This window comes from Neofelis nebulosa, chromosome 2 (assembly GCF_028018385.1).
Source record: "Neofelis nebulosa isolate mNeoNeb1 chromosome 2, mNeoNeb1.pri, whole genome shotgun sequence".
NCBI lineage: Eukaryota > Metazoa > Chordata > Mammalia > Carnivora > Felidae > Neofelis > Neofelis nebulosa.
The window spans coordinates 6,020,464-6,026,898 of record NC_080783.1 but is presented as its reverse complement, the minus strand read 5'-3'; the positions used below and the strand labels follow the sequence as shown (position 1 = coordinate 6,026,898).

At 52.2% G+C, this 6,435-nt stretch overlaps 1 long non-coding RNA gene across 1 annotated transcript; it reads left to right on the top strand.

The window, feature by feature from the left end:
* The first annotated feature begins 840 nt into the window (after nucleotides 1-840).
* LOC131495535 (uncharacterized) lies at nucleotides 841-5,897 on the top strand. The gene is made up of 4 exons (XR_009254004.1): nucleotides 841-1,169; nucleotides 1,325-1,508; nucleotides 4,248-4,380; nucleotides 4,931-5,897. It is a non-coding gene; the product is annotated as an uncharacterized LOC131495535 (long non-coding RNA).
* The last annotated feature ends 538 nt before the right edge of the window (nucleotides 5,898-6,435 follow it).

Sequence of the window (6,435 nt, the reverse complement as noted above, 5' to 3'; positions counted from 1 at the left end):
ACCGTGGGATCAGATCATGACCGTCAGATGATGACCTGAGCCAAGATCAAGAGTCAGTCACTTAACTGACCGGGCCACCCAGGTGCCCCTCGGCCATATTTTTAAGACTTTTGGAGTGGTGGATTCACGGAAGATGAATTGAAAAGATTGAAGGAACGGTTTCCCTCCCGGCAGTTATGCAACGCAACACAGTCAAATTCTGAGTTTCTAAGTCTACCCTCCCTGAAAAATACCTCCATGAAATTAAACTATCCTCCTTATGCCTTTGTCTCAGGGCTGCTAGATAAAATATAGGATATCCAGCCGAATTTGATTTTCAGATAAACGACAAAAACATTTTAATGCCAGTGTCTCCAGCAACGCACCCTGCTTTTCTCCACCAAGCCAATCGCTCCCTGACTTCCGGTCGGATCAGCGGGTCCCGGGAAGGGCAAGTCGGGTCAGCGCCTTATTGCCGCAGGGTGTAGATGACCGCGCGCCCTTGCCAGTTTGGACAGATAGCCCATTAGTTGCTTTTCTCGAGGACAGGACAGTTTTTACTCTGGTGAGGCTGCTTGGGAGCCCAGCAAGGGAAGATCTGGAACGTTCTCGTCTCCAGTGTGGACAAAGTGCCTGGATCCGGAGCCTGGCGGATGGGTTTCGAGGAGCAGGATGGGGCGGGGGGCGCGGGGGTTCCCGGGGTGGGGTGGAGGAGGAAAGAGCTGTGGCTTGTGGGCTCCCGATTCCACCCTCAAACCTGTTAGTCAAGTTGCGAAACCCGAGAAATGCTTGGTGCGACTAGAGGGCTCACCCAGCTGAAGTTGGAATTGCATCGGTGTGTCTGAAGAATGGAACAAAAGCAGCTCCCGCAGACCCCCGGGCACTTAAACGGCAGAGACCCTGAGAGAGGAGCCCCTCGGAGGTTGAGAGAGGGGTAGAAGGACCAATAGGTCCGTCCCTCTGACATCGGGTCACCGTTTCGGGGTAGGCGGAGGCCTGCTTGTCTCTAAAGGCATCCACCTGCATCGATTCAAATCCTGTATCAACTACCTACTAGCTGTGTGACCTCGGACAGATGACTTAACCTCTCTGATCCTCAGATCCCGCACCTCTAAAAAGAGAATGTTAACACCTGTATCCAAGGGGTCCTGGAGAGTTCAGGAAGACACTGCAGCAACGTACCCGTCGGGGTAAGAGTCGTTGCCAAAAGTTTGTCCCTCCCTGACCCCTTTGTCTCGTTTCCACTATCTCTAGGAGATGGGTGTGCCAGAACAGTGCAGAGGGTTGGAAACTAATCACAAACGCTGCCGAGAGCCCTCCCTTCTTGTTTCTCCATCGCTTCCAGGCTACGGTCGAGAAGGAAAGGGGAACCAGATGAAGTCACGAGGGCAGATGTAGCTACACGGGCAAACGGCGGAGCCCCTGTGCACCCGAAATCCCGGTTCCTCGTTCTCACACGCGCGTGTGCACCCGCCTGACTCCTCTATCCTCCAGCCGACCTTTTAAAAACAGTTCAGGAGTTTGACGTGGTTCGTAGCAACTCTTTTCTCAGCGTTTGGCCTAAATGAATAATCCGACTTCTCACTTAATAAGAAGGACTTGGCATTTTTGGCTTCCCGGAAACTGCAGGGGAGGCTGGTCTGAGAATTAAGTTGCCATAAGACGGTTTAATAGGGGGAAAGCCCCCCAGCTTTAATTGTGTATGTGCCCACCGGGGCTCACAAAAATAGGGGACCCAAGGTGACTCTCCGCTGGCGGAGATTTACACACCATCCTGAAGGCAGGAAAGGGAGGGGGGTCGGGCTTGGTGGGGGGGGTGGGGGGGTGGGCGTGGAAGGAGGGAAATTAAGGGGTGGGCGAGGGAAGGAAGTGCAAATAGCTGGTAAATCCCAGCGGCCTTGTTGTGCACGGGAGGGCCTCTGCCGTGAAAGATGCCGGCTGGGAGCTCTCTTCCTCTACAAATGTAAATTTCCTCTGCAGAAGGGTAAGTACAGACTTTATTTTAGGGAGTTCGGGGGAGGTAAAGAGCTTTTCTTGTGCCTTCTGGTTCCCCCCCCCCCCCCCCGCCTTGGCCTCAAAATAATCCACATGCCAAAATGTCATCCTTTTTGGGGGGAGTCACGTTCTGAACCCTCCCAGTTTTCTCAACACAGAACACAGAATGTATGATGTTTACCACACTTTATCCAGAAACATCGGCGTGCTGGCAGTAAGGACTTCCCCAGGACGGCCAGTGCGGCTGCCCGCCTCTTCAAATCCATAGGGGGGGCCGCACTCCCCACCCCCCGCGCAGAGACCCAAGAACTGAATTCAGTCTACACTCTGGGTGTCAGACAGCTCCAGAGGCTCCGAGAAAATGCCTTCGAACATCTTACTCTGAATGCAGACGAGCAGGAGAGACTCAGGACTCAGGCCTCTGGCCCCCGAGAGGTGCTGGGAGCGGGCCTGGCTTGAGGACCCACAGTGTGAGCGGAGCCGGACCTGGGGGGGCAGGGGAGGAAGGGTGCTCCCCGGGCACCTGCGCCACAGGCCCCGCCCCTGGGAGCTGGAGCACCCAGTGGGTCACCACGAAAAGGAAGCGGGGGCGACCGCGGGTCTCAGGTCTGGTGTCCCCGGAGGGTTTGGGCAGCGGACGGGACACCTCATCAATTCCAGGCTTGCCACCCCGGAAGAGCTTGAGCCCAGAAATTAGGAACGCAGACAACTGGTCGCGTCCCCGGTGGCTCTGGCCAGAAACAATTATCCACTTGGCTCGTTAAAACAAGTAACAAATGCTAATTGTCACCACCATTAGCCAAGTCCTGGTTCAGCCATTTGTGCCTACAGCGCGGGATTGTGAGAGCCGCTGGCAGGAAGACGAGTTAAATTCAGTCCTAAATAGTCTGTCATTTTATTTTTTTGTTCTCTCTTTTACGTAGGGCTGGGGCGGGGGGATGCAGGTGTAAAAAGAGGGAGGTTGGTCAAGGTGATCCCTACGGCTGCTGTCTACCTTTCCAGTACTGTGATTTGTGGTGAAAGACAATGCACAGAATCATAGAAGATCTGTTTCCACTGAATCTTCATTACTGGACCTGCCCTGGGTGGGGGCGGGAGGCGGGGGGAGGGCAGGAGGAGGGAAGGGAGGAGTGAGGGGAAGGAGGAGGGGAGAGGAGGGCAGGAAGAGAGAAGTACCACCTATGCAAGGCAACATTCCCCACGTCTTCTTTTTTTCTTTTTTTAAAAAAACCTTTATTTTTTTGAGACAGAGAGAGCATGAGGGGGTGGGGGTGGGGATGGGGAGGAACAGAGAGAGAGTTGGACAGAGGATCTGAAGCAGGCTCCGAGCTGACAGGCTGACTGCCCCAAGCCTGATGCGGGGCTCGAACTCACCAACTGTGAGATCACAACCTGAGCCAAAGTTGGACGCTCAACTGACCGAGACACCCGGGCGCACCCCCTCAGCGGCCACATTCTTTTTTTAATGTTTATTTATTTTGGAGGAGGGAGGGGCAGAGAGAGAGAGAGAGAGAGAGAGAGAGAGGGAATCACCATCGGGCCCCACACTGTCAGTGCAGAGCCGGGCTTGGGGCCAGAACCCAGGAACCGTGAGATCACGACCTGAGCCGAAATCAAGTCAGGTGCTTAACTGACTGAGCCACCCAGGCACCTCGGCATTCCCCACGGTCTCTGGAAGTTTCCTGAAGCCCTGCCTGGCGTCTCTGAGGGCTACACGAGACCCTGGGACAGGTACCCTTGCTGCGGCCCCTCCTATGAAGGCCCCTCCTGTGGAGGGAAGCTTCCCTTCCAGTGGAGGGAAGCTGGGGCAGGAGGGTTACCAAAGGGCAGTGAGGGTGGGTGGCTCATGCTTTCCTTCTCAAATCGCTCAAATGATGGAACTCTGGCTTTCTGCCCAAACACCCCCCTTCTTCCCTTTATTCTGCATTTGGGTTTAGCTTGATCTTCCGTTTTCGCCAGGTTTTCTGAGGACCTTGTTGTATGGGTACATTTCCAGGAGAGGACACAGGTGTCCCCCCTCTTCCCTCCTCCCCCCTCCTCCTCTAGGGACCGCAAGGGGACTCAAAAAAAAAAAAAAAAAGAGGTGTTAAAAAAAGTTAATACAAGGCAAGAAATACTAAAGCTTTAAAAAGGAAGAAAATAGAAAAGAAGGAAGGGCGGGAAGGGGATTTCGGTCTGAAGACGCCCAAGTGGGAAGTCTCTGGAGGCAAAGATCCCCCCCTTCTCTCTCTGCTCCTGCCTTTCTGCACACCACATCTCCCTCTCTCCAGCAGATCTGATTGCCAGATTCATTCTAAGATCCCAGTGATGGATGAAAGCTGAAATACTCATCAGCCGTAAAGTATTTGTATTACAAAAATGAGTACTTGAAGCAACACCCTGATTACCCTCCCCAAAGGGGCACAGGTATTATATTATATTACAATATTATATTATATTATATTATATTATATTACCCAGTATTTGCTGGGGCCTCAATCTCAATAACACGTGAATGCAAAGAAAAGAACAATACAAAACTCGAATTTGTGCGCAGGCTCAGATTTCTATTTCACGGCATTTTTACAGTCAGGACATTTGTTGAGCAAAATCCACAATGGAGTCTGATTGAGCCTCTGTAGGTTTCAAGACTTTCCACGGGGCCAGTTTCGCAACTTTTCCAACTTTTGTTGGCAGACTCCGGCTCCCTCTGTGATTGTTTAAATGTTGTCAAACTTCTGTTGGCGACGCACGAGCCCATCAGGGTTATCACGAGGTCTTTTCCCCTTTCGGCGGTGAACCCTTGACCAACAGTCGGTCTCTGCAGGGGACGGACGGTCCCGGTGCTGGGGAGCCGGTGGATTTTCCGCTCCGAAAAGCAGTGACGAACAAGATATACCGGCGAGGGGGTGGGAAGGTGTGTCCTACGGGTTTTTAGGACAGTCACTTCATGTTTTTGAATTTGTGTGTTTTGCAGATGGTAACAGCGTCAACTCCACGCGCCCGCAAACCCTAACCTCTACTAGGCTTCTAATCTAAGCAGTGCCCACAGCCAACAAAGTCATCAAGAATGGGCACCAAGCACAGGCTGTTCAACTTCCCCGGACAGAACCGGGGGAGAAGGAGCTCTCCCACGCCACCAGCCAAGGGGACAGATGTGACCAGCTTCCTAAATGTCTTTCCTAGGGGCAGAAGAGAAACTTCTGGGGCAAGGTGTGACAGGGCAAGATCCTGATAGGGGAGCATGCGAACAGCTCCCTGCGACGACGTGTGACCTGGAGAGATGGCCCCTAATTTCTCGGGAGGGATTTCTAAGACCAAAAGCCAAACAGCTGCTGACCAGTGGGTGCCCCAGGACGTCTGCCTGTTTTACTGAATCCTGCTGAATGCGGAAGGGTGTGTCCAGGCTGAGGAGGGTGCATTTGATGGCAGTCAAGGGCAGCCCGGTTTCTTATTTTAAAAGTGAAACAGAGAAACACTTATCTGATGCACTTGGGAGAGTAGTTGACGAAGAAACACGCATTTGTGAAGGATTCATAGACAGAGACGATGCCACTGTAACTGAAAAGATGTAATTTGTTGGCTGGTCTTTGATCCCAGAACCAAGTTCTGTTCTTCGAGCGAGATCTCCTTATGAGCAAACCCAGGATGAATTCAGCTGGGACCCAGTTATAATCGACATTTCTCTACTTTTTCTTTCCTTTTCTTAAAAGTTTTTTTTAACGTTTACTTATTTTGAGAGAGAGAGAGGGAGAGAGACAGGGTGCGAGTGGGGGAGGGGCAGAGGGAGAGGGAGACACAGAATCCGAAGCAGTTTCCAGGCTCCGAGCTGTCAGCACAGAGCCCGACGCGGGGCTCGAACCCTCGAACCCAAAGATCATGACCTGAGCTAAAGTTGGTCACTCAACCGATGGAGCCCCCCAGGCGCCCCTCTCTACTTTTTCTTTTTTTTTTTTTTTTTATTTTTTTTTTCAACGTTTTTTATTTATTTTTGGGACAGAGAGAGACAGAGCATGAACGGGGGAGTGGCAGAGAGAGAGGGAGACACAGAATCGGAAACAGGCTCCAGGCTCCGAGCCATCAGCCCAGAGCCTGACGCGGGGCTCGAACTCACGGACCGCGAGATCGTGACCTGGCTGAAGTCGGACGCTTAACCGACTGCGCCACCCAGGCGCCCCTCTCTACTTTTTCTTTTTAAGCAATCAGGAAATCATTTCATAAACTTTGGGACTAAATTTTCTCATTCAAAAGTGTGTGATAGAGCTGCCTGTGTGGCTCAGTCATTGGTTGGGTGTCTGACTCTTGATTTTGGCTCAGGTCACGATCTCACAGTTTGTGAGATCAAGCCCCGCGTCAGGCTCTGCACTGACAGTGCGGAGCCGGCTTGGAATTCTCTCTCTCCTTCTCTCTCTCTCCTCCTCTTTCTCTGCCTCTCCTCCACTTTCTCTCTCTCCCTCAAAATAAATAAATAAACATTAAAAA